Source organism: Ambystoma mexicanum, chromosome 11 (assembly GCF_040938575.1).
Source record: "Ambystoma mexicanum isolate Mex_15411 chromosome 11, UKY_AmexF1_1, whole genome shotgun sequence".
NCBI lineage: Eukaryota > Metazoa > Chordata > Amphibia > Caudata > Ambystomatidae > Ambystoma > Ambystoma mexicanum.
Window position 1 is genome coordinate 972,274,615 of NC_090934.1, and position 15,273 is coordinate 972,289,887.

Sequence of the window (15,273 nt, forward strand, 5' to 3'; positions counted from 1 at the left end):
AAACATCACTGTTAATGGAAGGTTTCTATTGCAACAGTCAACTTCTAAAATACGAAAGGAAATGAAAACCATTGAATCAGCAAAACTTTACATGAAATCAGTGCAACAGTGGGTCTTCTCAAACCAAGCAATGCTGAACAAGACACTGATCTACATGGTCTCAAGTTGTTTGTCTGCAATTCAGGAGAATATGACTTTCTTAATGTTGATTTCCAATAATAAATAACCATAATGTTGGTGTTCTATATATCACCACTTGTCGGAGATTTTGGTGGTTCAAATTGTCAAATGGGGCACATTTTCAACTAGGCCAGGAATCATAACTTAGACTACTGGAGAAGTGATATGTTAGGGTGTATGGGGGACACTGATATGAGACAGCATTGAGAACTCATACCGACCAGAGTGGAGGGGTAACTTGGGATTTACCCTGTAATGGCGGTGCACATTTTCAGGGAGTACTTTGGGACTGTGTTCTAACTCCTAACATGATTAACTATTAACTACTAACTCCTAACATGCAACATATCAATACAATTAGTGTTTAGAGTGGGACAGCTGAGTCTATAGCATTTGGTGCAAACTTAGGGTGCAAACTGGGATGCAAATGGGACTGCAGACACAGGCTCTGAAATGCTGCTTAGAGAGCAAATGGCAGAATTAAAGCTGCTTTTGCATTGGGGAACCGGAGGCTTAGAAAGCATGGAATGTGCAGAAAACTAGGCCCATTGTTTGTGCAGGAAACTGAAATTAAAAATGTTTCAACTAAGCCATGCGGGCTAGCTGCGCTAGACTCTGTGTAAAGGTGGCTCGCTGCGCTAGGCTCTGTGTAAAGGTGGCTCGCTGCGCTAGGCTCTGTGTAACAGGTGTTCGTTTTCTGGAAGATTCTGGGGGGCCTGACATCTGTGAGGAAGTGTCTGATTGATGGGATGGCATCACTGCAAGAGGCAGTAATATGGTATGCCGCCTGTAGCAAGATATGCCTTGGAAGAAGGAGTGCAGAAAGAGTTTAAGAATGTGCAATTGAAGAAAGGCTGGGTCTGGGATCTTTGCTGTCAAACGAGGGAGAATTAAGTTGGCAGAGAGAGTGGACAGACAGCTAAGCTGCGTGTGACAGAGGCCTGCTGTGATAGGAGGGTGTGCTCGGAGAGAGACAGCCAAGCAACTCAGGGCATGGAGAGGCATCTCTTGCTGGCATGGCAAGAAATGTCCCTTTGGGCACATTTGAGTAAGCATATCAGTTACCAAGTGAGGACATTTCATTGTGTTTATGTACAATAGAATACAGCTTGGGTGAGTCTTCCGTGTGTGAAAAGAAAATCATATCAGGCACCAGGGAAGTCTATTTGTTCTCCATTTGCCAAAATAAAATAATAAAAGAAAGACGTTACCGCTCTCAGAGCTAAGAGCAACATTTATTCCACAAGGTTGTTCACACAGTTTCTTCTGTCAAGTTGAGAGGAGGGGGAGAGAGCTGCAATAATTATCTGGGCAGACAGAGAGAAATTTCACCTGGGGTGAGAGAAGCAGAAAGGATTCTGAAACTGCTGCTGGCATAAATGTATGGCATACATTTTGGCAGATTATGAAACCATCATGTGCCGATAGATGAGAGTATATTTCTTTGTTCTCAGTTGATTTCAATGTACAAAGATTGCATACTGAACATTCCTGTTGTGCTTTTATTCTGATCTGCAGACAATCTATAAAGTATCCTATGAAATAACAAAGGCTGTGCATGGCTGTTTTCTATGTGACACATTATTGCTGTAAGCACCATCATACTTTTCCCCCATGTTATAAATGCATCCTTTTTATAGGTGACCTGGTAAGTCTATTCTTAGTAATTACACTGAAACACCAATGAAATACAAATAAACTAGAAAAAGTGTGCCACTAGTGCAACCCTAAGTCCTGTTTTTGCTCCAGCAAGTGATCCCAAACTGAGTCTAGCCCCTTGTTTATTGCAAGCTAGGAAAGCTCACACAATACCCTACAAATGGATGGTGCATTGGCCCGGAAAAGCTGTAAAGCAATTGCTGGGCGTGGCTTTGCATAGCATAGCTTAGCCATATTGTGTTGTACCAGATGCACTTTCAATCTTGTTCACTTTGTCCTTGTCCTGCCTGAAGTACATTGTGTGGGAAGGGGTGGTGATTGTGCTGGGTGCACGCTGAACCTCTCAGTATTGTTTTGCTGGCACTTGGTTCAAACATGACAGAATAAGAAGCTGAATTTACTGATCTGTCCAATTATCTGAAGACAAAAATTGTCGCTTTAGCAAAGTGGTCATCTGATACGTCGTTAATTTGGCAAGATAGAATTAACATTGGAGTGGAAAAGGAAAATCCTCATAAGATTTTTGCAAAAGGGAGCATTTTACAAATGTTTCTCCTCTGACTCTTGTAGGCAGGAGACCGGAAACAATAGGTTGACTGTCTTATCTGTTTGTGTGCCAAGATTTGGTTTTAATTTGATAAACTCATTAAGTTGCGGGAAAAAGACTCTGAAGTGATTGCAGAATTACAGTGTGATTTGACTGCAGAGCGTGAACAATTGTTACAAGTGGAAGCTGAGTTGAAACAGAGAGCTTGATAAGCAATTACGAGCCACATTTGAGGATGGAAGTGTACAGTTGATTCAGAAAGACAAACAGTTTTCAGAGAGTGAGGAACAATTATTGCATTTAAAAACTGTTTTAGATGGTGTCCGGAAAGATAGGGACATAGCAATTTCAGAGATTCAGACACTCAGAAAAGTTGGTAGTGAAAAGGGCAAGGAATTGCAAGCGTTGGAAGATTATTATTATTTTGTTTGTTTTTTTATTCAACATTTGATTTATTACAAACCTTTGTCAATACGCACAATAGGATAGTAAAAGACTTCAACATCACATTCATCTATTTCCTTCTTTAGATAGATTCAACAATCTGGTAGCCTTCAAACTGTTTTTTTTATAGGACGGGCAGTTTGTTTCCATCAAATATGTCTTTAAGATATTGGGCCTCATTACGACCCTGGCGGTAAGGCAACAACAGCGCCGGTAGTGCTACTGGCGCCGTTGTTGCCTCACCGCTTCATTCTGAGTTATGCTCGTGGGGCCAACATGTACGCCTGGTCAGACCAGACGTGCAGAGCAGCACCCGCTAGCAGAACAGGATGCTAACAACGGTCCCGTCATTAACGGGACCGTTGTTAGCATCCACCCCATTCCCATTGAGCCCTATTGGGGCTCAAATGGGAATGGGATGTACCGGGTCCGGGTCCCGTGAATGGGAATTACCATGCCTGCAAAGGTCAGGATGGCCTGGTAATTCCCATTTTTCGGGACCCGGACCCAAGTTTTTAGCGGCATGGCTACCTCCAAACTCGTAATGAGGCCCATTGTATTAGGTAGAAGGTTTTTAGGAAGCTTTTGCCTTGCAGGAGCAGCAGCCAGAAAGAATCTGCATTTTTTAGGTGTACGGATGTCATCCAATACCCCAGGTAGTTGGTACGGGGAACAGTTAATGCTGAACAAAACAAGGTTTTGTGCTTCAAAGTTTCCATTTCTCCAACCTTTTTGCAGAATCTACAGTCAACTGTCTTGATTAGTCTGTATATTCGCATCGGCTGCCTGGTAGGAAAAAGGTTTAGCCTAACTCGCAGGAATTGGTTCCTATACCAGTTATTAGGGAACTTCTGTAGGTATTTTGTGAGAGTGCCTTGTGGCTTGTTTTCATTCTTCATCGCCGTAGAGTGCTTGAAGGAATTTTTTCCATCTTGTGTTCTGATCCAGTCGTCCTGCCAGAGTTTCCATTTGACTTTAGCTGGGTTTGCGATAAGCTCCTCTGGGTCGCTTTGAAGATGGATTAGCTGGTCATTACAGCCTTTACACCATTGACTGATTAGGTCATTAGTACCCTTCCTGATTGTTTCAGCCAGAATGGTGAAAGGTTTAGAAGGACAGGGGAGCATACAGTTTTGGTACAGAGCTAGGGTTTTCCATGTGGCTCTTGCAAGGAGAGGGATTAAGCCCAGCTCATATCGAATTACAGAAATGGGAATACATTTAGTATTCCTCCAGAAAACTCCTTCCAGTGTTAGCCAAATCTCCCCAGAAGAAAACAAAAAGTCCTCCGCTCCGTATGTTAGAGCCGGTGAAACTTTGGATTTGTAGAAAGTCAAAACTGGTTTCATGGAAATCTTTCAAATTCTTCGTGGATCAGGCAAGCTTGAACCAACAAAGTTCGAAGTTTAGACTTCAGGGCCAATTTACATGGTTAATCCACTCTGCTCTTGTTGATTATAGCCCCAAGGTAGGTTGCCACATTAGTCTGGATCAGTGTTTTTTTTATCTACATGTCATTTAAAAGTTGGTTTTGTGACTCCGGTACAGGGGGTCCAACACCACAATGTTGGTTTTGACCAAGTTCATTGTATAAATATCTGCTGGCTGATTGTCTGACAAACAGTCAAGGTAGTTATGGAGAACAATTGCCATGGTATCGATCAAGAATAATTCGTCTGCAAAGAGCAGTTGAGGAAGGTGGTGGTCACCCAACTTCAGGGGGAAAGCATGGGGCTTGGTCATGTAGGTTCCTATGTCTGACATAAAGAGGTTAAAAAGAGTGTGGCCCAGCGGTCATCCCTGTTTCAAACCTCTAAAGGTAGCCATGTTGGAGGTAATGAGACCCTGTGCATTGAGCCGCACCTGGACATTGGTGGATTGATATAGCGATTTGATCGCCTATAGCAATTCACTTGGGGAATTCTAGGCCTCCATTTTCGGCCAAAGTAGGCAGCGATCAATGCTGTCAAAGGCCTTTCTAAGATCGGCAAACGCCAAGTAGATCCTGTAGTCTTCCTTGTAGGCTTTGCCCTTGAGTAGATTTAGAAGGACAAGGTTCAAGGAAGTTCCCGCCCCTTTGACAAATCCTGTTTGCCGAGGGTCTTCTAAATAATTGAGGGTAATCTGTAGAAGAAAAGCCATGAATAGCTTGCCCACTGAGTCCAAGAGGGTGATTGTGCAGTAATTTGTAGGGTCGTTTCTATTTCCCTTCTTGTGGCTAGGGACGATTAACGCTGTTTTCCAAGAACATAGATATCTCAGCGTTCTTCATAATATGATTAAATAGTTCAAAGATAAAAAGGTGGCCATTCTTCAGCGGCTTCCTTGATCATTGAATTTGAGATGCCGTCTGGCCCCGGGGCTCTTGAATGGTTAGCCTTCTTAATAAACATCACTATGTCTAGCATATCTAGTGGGAACTTCCATCCTCTCAGACCTTTAGGCAAAGGCTGATAAACCAGGACCCTGGGGGCTGCAAATAGATCTTGGTAGAAGGCAGTCCAGACAGCCTCCGAAATCACATTCGCTAGTGTTGCAGTTTTCAGGGCCCTGTAGCATTAAGGAGTTGCCAAATACCTCTAGCGTCTTTCCTAACCAGAACCTCAAGCATGGCTTTTGCTTGTCTTTGGATGAATTCTGCTTTATAGCATTTCAGCCAGTTCTTATATTTTGATTTCCTTTTGTTCCAAAGAAGGACTTGTTTGGAATTCGACAGGTTATTTATCTGTCTGAATTTTCTTTTCCTGGTACATTTTTGAGTCAAAATGATGGAAGTGAGGAGTAAGTCTGGCAGGAGCTTTATGTGAAGGTCGTTTCAAATCCATAAGCAGAGGAATATAGTTTACGCTTCCTCCAGAAGGTACCTGTCTCATAAATGTTTGTGATAAGGACTGAACGTCTTGTCTAGTTACCCTAACGCGGTTAGCCCCCGAGTTCAATACGATGTCTGTTGGCCATAGACATTGAATTGAAGTTGGTTTGGATTTCCAAGATAGTTTTAGTAGGGTGTGGTCGCTTGTAGTTTTGGGGAGGACCTCCAATTGAATAATGTCCTGCAGAAATGTGCTTGAAACAAAGACATAGTCCAAATTGCTTGATGAAACGCTGTTGGCTCAAGTGGCTTTCGGGGGGCAGTCACCATTAGCTTGGCAACTCTGCATGTGGCAGTCTCTTGTTCCATTAGCTGTGCCAATTCAGCAGCCCGTTTATGGTTTTGAGTTAGATTTCCTGAATGTACTTTATTAATAGACACTCTATTTAGTTCCCCTCCTATGACTATGGAATGAGGAATAAAATCTAAGATCCATTTATCTAGGGCAGTTGCTGTTGCATTCAAGAAGTCATCCGTAGAAATAGCCATAGGGTTCCGATAGACATTCAGCAAAGGACATTGCTGATATTTCACTCTCTTGGTGTCCAAAAAAGTGATAGCAGTACCCTGTAAAAAATAAATAAATGTCTCTAATTCTTCGGCAGTCATTTCATTTGTATTTTTCACCAAAGTGAGCAGGCCAGAGTCTGGATGCCCTCGGTCCGGTCTCCTCTGAAAGCCAGATTAAGGAATGGGGTGTATTCATAAAGTGATGGGCGATCATAAACCAAGTCCCCTGGAGGCATATTATATACAGGGAACCCGACGAGAGGTCTGGGTCTCGAGTTAGGTGGTATAGCCTCTGATATTCCAGAAGGCCATGCACCAGTTAGAGACTTGTTGTTACTTAGGTCTTGGGAACGAGGACAGGCCATCTCCCGATCCTTTGGGAAGTCGCAAGCTGTTTGTAGAAGTAGCTTGATCTAGGATAGATACACATTTTGAAGATCTAGTACTAGAGACTGTGATACTTAGTGGGATTGCCGTTTGTCTGGTACTGAGAAGAGGCGTGCCAACGTTGTACTTCCTGGTAGCCTTTGGAGTGTCTTGCCTGTTGGGAGGCCCAAGACAGTTTTGCTTAGCCGTCCGATAAGACTCCTCATCAATAGACTGAGGCAGACAAGGAAGAGTCATTCTTTGCCGAGAGATGGCAGACAATCTCTTCTTAGGAGCAGCGTCACCGCATTCAAATCCCAACAGTAGAAGCAAGTAGGCCATCTCCAAAATTGAGGCTCTAACAGAGTTTGAACTCAAATGGACAATGATTGTCAGTGTTGAGTTCTTGTGGAAAACTCTACAATTCAAATGTCTTCACTGTGAACAAATCGTAACACAGGGACGTTATGGAACAGCCTGATAATGTTTGTGCGGTTCAATATCTGGCCATCGTTAGCTGGAAGAAGGCATTTCAGGATGACCAAGTTGACGCCCTCTTTTTGTCCCGTTAGTTTTTTTTGAAGATTTTGTGATTCCTGTGGCTTTGTTGAGTTGGACGTTGCGCGTGGGACAGTCACACGTAGGCACAGAGCTCTGCATAAAATAGGTCATTCTAGACCGGGAAAGAGGAACTCTTTGAAAGAGTGAAGGATCAGCTTTGAGTATGGATTGCCTTCTTCGGGACCGCCACCATCAAAAATGGAGAACAAGGTTGTGACAGAGATTGGTTGTTGGGGATGCTTAAAACAACTATTTGTGGGTCGACAGAAGGATGTTGGGGTGGTAAGAGGGGATCTCTTGGTGCTAAGGAGACCTGAAAAGGACCAAGTAGAGGTCGGCACAGCTCGTGTAGTGGATTAGGCAAATTTCTAATGAAGGATCACGCCTGGTTGGAATTTCTTGTTTTTGGCATCCGTTGATTCTTACGTTTTTTCCCTGGGATGGCTCAATAGCGGGAGTGATCGGACAGCTTTCTTTTTTTCCTCCTTTGGCCAGAAAAGAAAGGGTAGACACAGGACAGGAGCAAATGGTTGTGTCTGGCTGTGGTATGTTAGGCAGACCAGACTTGCACGATGGTTGCAAATTTGAGTGCCCAAGGGCCGGCAACTGGGCTTAGTTGTTCGCAGATGGTAGAGTTGGGTGAGCCAAAGCAACAGGAATGGGCGGAGCAGCCAACACAGGACTCACTTCTATAAGAGACTGGGCATTAAAATCAACTGGGGGCAAAAGAAAATCATCTGATTTAGTCAGGGGATGTACAGCCTCTTCAGGCAGCCGCATTGGGGGAGGCTTGGGCGCTGTTCAGGCGTTCCTTTTTCCTATTTTGGATCAAAGGTTTCAGGTGTAGTACATCTAAAACTGAGTTTAAAAGGCACTTCTTATCAGACCTCTCGAGGTCGAGAGCCCTTCAAGCTGGCCACGAATCACCTTTGCACACTCCATCTCTTGGTCAGCTCTCAATTAAAGAGATACAATAAAGGACTCAGAGGCCGATTCATGGAATAATTAGCGCGGCGCAAGTGGGCAAAAACGTGCGAATCGCAGTGGAATAGCGAAAATCGCAGTGCAAGTGCGAAAATCGCACGAAAAGCAGCTCACATCGATTCATGGAAGTCCGTGCGCGAGAAAACCAGCGGATGTGCGATAAAAAAGTGCGCGGCGCACGTTGGCGCACAGGCCATCTAACAGCGTGCGCCAGGTCACAGCGAAAATCGCACAGGCCACAGCGAAAGTCGCACATAGCGCGGCACACGCAACAAAAGTAGACGGAACACGGGCGTAACACTCGGAATGGGGAACAACTTGCCAAAACGTGGGCATCACAGGGGAAGTACAGGGCACAAGTGCGCGGAACGCCCACACGCTCGCCTACAACACGTATTCATGGAATAGAATAGGGCAAAAAAGCGCACGCTCAAACCAGCGCACAGGCACAAACACGACCGCCACAAGAAAGCAGGCGGTAGCGTCTCTGCGGCTGTAAGAAATGTGCGCCAAAAGGTGCGCCAACAAATAGCACCTATATACTGCCATGATGAATGTCCTATACTGTGGCCCTCCAGGACAAATGACGTGCAAAGGGGTACCCACAAACACGGACACCCGCTGACAAAAAATACGTGTGCGTGTATACCGGGGTGCGCGGGAAGTCTCACACGCGATTTGGCCGGGTACGTGGATTTCAGGGGTGTGCGGGAAGTTCCACACGCGATTCCAGCAGGGTACGTGTATTTCAGGGGTGTGCGGGAAGTTCCACACGCGATTTCATCAGGGTACGTGTATTTCAGGGGTGCGCGGGAAGTTCCACACGCGATTGGCCCAGTGCGAGCAGGGTACGTGTATTTCAGGGGTGCGCGGGAATTTCCACACGCGATTTCAGCAAGGTATGTGTATTTCAGGGGTGCGCGGGAAGTTCCACACGCGATTGGCCCAGTGCGAGCAGGGTACCTGTATTTCAGGGGTGCGCGGGAAGTTCCACACGCGATTTCAGCAAGGTATGTGCATTTCAGGGGTGCGCGGGAAGTTCCACAGGCGATTTCAGCAGGGTACGTGTATTTCAGGGGTGCGCGGGAAGTTACACACGCGATTGGCCCAGTGCGAGCAAGGTATGTGTATTTCAGGGGTGCGCGGGAAGTTCCACACGCGATTTCATCAGGGTACGTGTATTGCAGGGGTGCGCGGGAAGTTCCACACGCGATTGGCCCAGTGCGAGCAGGGTACGTGTATTCCAGGGGTGTGTGGGAAGTTCCACACGCGATTTCAGCAAGGTATGTGTATTTCAGGGGTGCGCGGGAAGTTCCACACGCGATTTCAGCAGGGTACGTGTATTTCAGGGGTGCGCGGGAAGTCCCACACGCGATTGGCCCAGTGCGAGCAAGGTATGTGTATTTCAGGGGTGCGCGGGAAGTTCCACACGCGATTTCATCAGGGTACGTGTATTGCAGGGGTGCGCGGGAAGTTCCACACGCGATTGGCCCAGTGCGAGCAGGGTACGTGTATTCCAGGGGTGCGCGGGAAGTTCCACACGCGATTTCAGCAAGGTATGTGTATATCAGGGGTGCGCGGGAAGTTCCACACACGATTTCAGCAGGGTATGTGTATTTCAGGGGTTCTGGGGAGTACCACACGTGAATTGGCCGTGTGGGCCCTCCCAGGTGTACGCTCCACAACCTCCACGGACCCTGCATGCAGCCCACACCCCGGGGGACTACCCTGCACCCATGCTCATGTCCCGCAGGCAGCCCATCCACCATGGGCATGCCCCCCAGCCAACTCACATGTCACCTTGCACTACTGATCAACAATGCATGTCTACCACCACCCCCACCCCCCCTGCCACCATGGGCATCCTCCACCAGGCCCCCACTCATGTCTACCACCCCCACCCCCACCCCCCTGCCACCATGGGCAGCCTCCACCAGGCCCCCACTCATGTCTAACACCACCCCCATCCCCCAGCATCCAGGGTCACCCTCCACCAGGCCCCCACTCATGTCACCCACCACCCCCACCCCCCAGCATCCAGGGTCACCCTCCACCAGGCCCCCACTCATGTCTCCCACCACCCCCACCCCCCAGTAGTGCAGGGGCAGCCTCCACCAGGCCCCCACCCATGTCTCCCACCACCCCCACCCCCCAGCAGTGCAGGGGCAGCCTCCACCAGGCCGCCACTCATGTCTCCCACCACCCCCACCCTCCAGCAGTGCAGGGGTAGCCTCCACCAGGCCCCCACTCATGTCTCCCACCACCCCCCAGCATCCAGGGTCACCCTCCACCAGGCACCCACTCATGTCACCCACCACCCCCACCCCCCAGCATCCAGGGTCACCGTCCACCAGGCCCCCACTCATGTCTCCCACCACCCCCACCCCCCTGCCACCAGGGGCAGCCTCCACCAGGCCCCCACCCATGTCTCCCACCACCCCCACCCCCCAGCAGTGCAGGGGCAGCCTCCACCAGGCCCCCACCCATGTCTCCCACCACCCCCACCCCCCAGCATCCAGGGTCACCCTCCACCAGACCCCACTCATGTCTCCCACCACCCCAACCCCCCAGCAGTTCAGGGGCAGCCTCCACCAGGCCCCCACCCATGTCTCCCACCACCCCCACCCCCCAGCAGTGCAGGGGCAGCCTCCACCAGGCCGCCACTCATGTCTCCCACCACCCCCACCCCCCAGCAGTGCAGGGGCAGCCTCCACCAGGCCCTCACTCATGTCTCCCACCACCCCCACCCCCCAGCATCCAGGGTCACCCTCCACCAGGCACCCACTCATGTCTCCCACCACCCCCACCCCCCAGCAGTGCAGGCGCAGCCTCCACCAGGCCCCCACTCATGTCTCCCACCACCCCCACCCCCCAGCAGTGCAGGGGCAGCCTCCACCAGGCCCCCACTCATGTCTCCCACCACCCCCACCCCCCAGCAGTGCAGGGGCAGCCTCCACCAGGCCCCCACTCATGTCTCCCACCACCCCCACCCCCCTGCCACCATGGCCACCCTCCACCAGGCCCCCACTCATGTCTCCCACCACCCCCACCCCCCAGCAGTACAGGGGCAGCCTCCACCAGGCCCCCACTCATGTCTACCACCACCCCCACCCCCCAGCAGTGCAGGGGCAGCCTCCACCAGGCCCCCACTCATGTCTCCCACCACCCCCACCCCCCTGCCACCAGGGGCAGCCTCCACCAGGCCCCCACCCATGTCTCCCACCACCCCCACCCCCCAGCATCCAGGGTCACCCTCCACCAGGCCCCCACTCATGTCTCCCACCACCCCCACCCCCCAGCAGTGCAGGGGCAGCCTCCACCAGGCCCCCACTCATGTCTACCACCACCCCCACCCCCCTGCCACCATGGCCACCCTCCACCAGGCCCCCACTCATGTCCCCCTGCACCCCCACCCCCCAGCATCCAGGGTCACCCTCCACCAGGCCCCCACTCATGTCACCCACCACCCCCATCCCCCAGCCACCAGGGGCAGCCTCCACCAGGCCCCCACTCATGTCTCCCACCACCCCCACCCCCCTGCCACCAGGGGCAGCCTCCACCAGGCCCCCACCCATGTCTCCCACCACCCCCACCCCCCAGCATCCAGGGTCACCCTCCACCAGGCCCCCACTCATGTCTCCCACCACCCCCACCTCCCAGCAGTGCAGGGGCAGCCTCCACCAGGCCCCCACTCATGTCTACCACCACCCCCACCCCCCAGCATCCAGGGTCACCCTCCACCAGGCCCCCACCCATGTCTCCCACCCCCCCACCCCCCAGCAGTGCAGGGGCAGCCTCCACCAGGCCCCCACTCATGTCTCCCACCACCCCCACCCCCTGCCACCAGGGGCAGCCTCCACCAGGCCCCCACCCATGTCTCCCACCACCCCCACCCCCCAGCAGTGCAGGGGCAGCCTCCACCAGGCCCCCACTCATGTCTACCACCACCCCCACCCCCCTGCCACCATGGCCACCCTCCACCAGGCCCCCACTCATGTCTCCCACCACCCCCACCCCCCAGCAGTGCAGGGGCAGCCTCCACCAGGCCCCCACTCATGTCTACCACCACCCCCACCCCCCACCCCCCAGCAGTGCAGGGGCACTCTCCACCAGGCCCCCACTCATGTCTCCCACCACCCCCACCCCCCTGCCACCAGGGGCAGCCTCCACCAGGCCCCCACCCATGTCTCCCACCACCCCCACCCCCCAGCATCCAGGGTCACCCTCCGCCAGGCCCCCACTCATGTCTCCCACCACCCCCACCGACAAGCAGTGCAGGGGCAGCCTCCACCAGGCCCCCACTCATGTCACCCACCACCCCCATCCCCCAGCATCCAGGGTCACCCTCCACCAGGCCCCCACCCATGTCTCCCACCACCCCCACCCCCAGCATCCAGGGTCACCCTCCACCAGGCACCCACTCATGTCTCCCACCACCCCCACCCCCCAGCAGTGCAGGGGCAGCCTCCACCAGGCCCCCACTCATGTTTCCCACCACCCCCACCCCCCAGCATCCAGGGTCACCCTCCACCAGGCACCCACTCATGTCTCCCACCACCCCCACCCCCCAGCCACCAGGGGCAGCCTCCACCAGGCCCCCACCCATGTCTCCCACCACCCCCACCCCCCAGCAGTGCAGGGTCACCCTCCACCAGGCCCCCACTCATGTCTCCCACCACCCCCACCCCCCTGCCACCAGGGGCAGCCTCCACCAGGCCCCCACCCATGTCTCCCACCACCCCCACCCCCCAGCAGTGCAGGGTCACCCTCCACCAGGCCCCCACTCATGTCTCCCACCACCCCCACCCCCTGCCACCAGGGGCAGCCTCCACCAGGCCCCCACCCATGTCTCCCACCACCCCCACCCCCCAGCAGTGCAGGGGCAGCCTCCACCAGGCCCCCACTCATGTCTCCCACCACCCCCACCCCCCTGCCACCAGGGGCAGCCTCCACCCGGCCCCCACCCATGTCTCCCACCACCCCCACCCCCCAGCATCCAGGGTCACCCTCCACCAGGCCCCCACCCATGTCTCCCACCACCCCCACCCCCAGCATCCAGGGTCACCCTCCACCAGGCCCCCACTCATGTCTCCCACCACCCCCACCCCCCAGCAGTGCAGGGGCAGCCTCCACCAGGCCCCCACTCATGTTTCCCACCACCCCCACCCCCCAGCATCCAGGGTCACCCTCCACCAGGCACCCACTCATGTCTCCCACCACCCCCACCCCCCAGCAGTGCAGGGGCAGCCTCCACCAGGCCCCCACTCATGTCTCCCACCACCCCCACCCCCCAGCAGTGCAGGGGCAGCCTCCACCAGGCCCCCACTCATGTCTCCCACCACCCCCACCCCCCAGCAGTGCAGGGGCAGCCTCCACCAGGCCCCCACTCATGTCTCCCACCACCCCCACCCCCCTGCCACCATGGCCACCCTCCACCAGGCCCCCACTCATGTCTCCCACCACCCCCACCCCCCAGCAGTGCAGGGGCCGCCTCCACCAGGCCCCCACTCATGTCTACCACCACCCCCACCCCCCAGCAGTGCAGGGGCAGCCTCCACCAGGCCACCACTCATGTCTCCCACCACCCCCACCCCCCTGCCACCAGGGGCAGCCTCCACCAGGCCCCCACCCATGTCTCCCACCACCCCCACCCCCCAGCATCCAGGGTCACCCTCCACCAGGCCCCCACTCATGTCTCCCACCACCCCCACCTCCCAGCAGTGCAGGGGCAGCCTCCACCAGGCCCCCACTCATGTCTACCACCACCCCCACCCCCCAGCATCCAGGGTCACCCTCCACCAGGCCCCCACCCATGTCTCCCACCCCCCCGCCCCCCAGCAGTGCAGGGGCAGCCTCCACCAGGCCCCCACTCATGTCTCCCACCACCCCCACCCCCCTGCCACCAGGGGCAGCCTCCACCAGGCCCCCACCCATGTCTCCCACCACCCCCACCCCCCAGCAGTGCAGGGGCAGCCTCCACCAGGCCCCCACTCATGTCTACCACCACCCCCAGCCCCCAGCAGTGCAGGGGCAGCCTCCACCAGGCCCCCACTCATGTCTCCCACCACCCCCACCCCCCTGCCACCAGGGGCAGCCTCCACCAGGCCCCCACCCATGTCTCCCACCACCCCCACCCCCCAGCATCCAGGGTCACCCTCCGCCAGGCCCCCACTTATGTCTCCCACCACCCCCACCCCCCAGCAGTGCAGGGGCAGCCTCCACCAGGCCCCCACTCATGTCACCCACCACCCCCATCCCCCAGCATCCAGGGTCACCCTCCACCAGGCCCCCACCCATGTCTCCCACCACCCCCACCCCCAGCATCCAGGGTCACCCTCCACCAGGCCCCCACTCAAGTCTCCCACCACCCCCACCCCCCAGAAGTGCAGGGGCAGCCTCCACCAGGCCCCCACTCATGTTTCCCACCACCCCCACCCCCCAGCATCCAGGGCCACCCTCCACCAGGCACCCACTCATGTCTCCCACCACCCCCACCCCCCAGCCACCAGGGGCAGCCTCCACCAGGCCCCCACCCATGTCTCCCACCACCCCCACCCCCCAGCAGTGCAGGGTCACCCTCCACCAGGCCCCCACTCATGTCTCCCACCACCCCCACCCCCCTGCCACCAGGGGCAGCCTCCACCAGGCCCCCACTCATGTCTCCCACCACCCCCACCCCCCTGCCACCAGGGGCAGCCTCCACCAGGCCCCCACCCATGTCTCCCACCACCCCCACCCCCCAGCAGTGCAGGGGCAGCCTCCACCAGGCCCCCACTCATGTCTCCCACCACCCCCACCCCCCTGCCACCAGGGGCAGCCTCCACCAGGCCCCCACCCATGTCTCCCACCACCCCCACCCCCCAGCATCCAGGGTCACCCTCCACCAGGCCCCCACCCATGTCTCCCACCACCCCCACCCCCAGCATCCAGGGTCACCCTCCACCAGGCCCCCACTCATGTCTCCCACCACCCCCACCCCCCAGCAGTGCAGGGGCAGCCTCCACCAGGCCCCCACTCATGTTTCCCACCACCCCCACCCCCCAACATCCAGGGTCACCCTCCACCAGGCACCCACTCATGTCTCCCACCACCCCCACCCCCCAGCCACCAGGGGCAGCCTCCACCAGGCCCCCACCCATGTCTCCCACCC

The 15,273-nt window shown here is 54.8% G+C and overlaps 1 protein-coding gene across 1 annotated transcript in view; it reads right to left on the reverse strand.

Moving 5' to 3' along the window:
- LOC138503979 (SITS-binding protein-like) overlaps nt 1-15,273 on the reverse strand; it is a 945,315-nt gene that overhangs the window by 277,510 nt on the left and 652,532 nt on the right. The window lies entirely within an intron of this gene.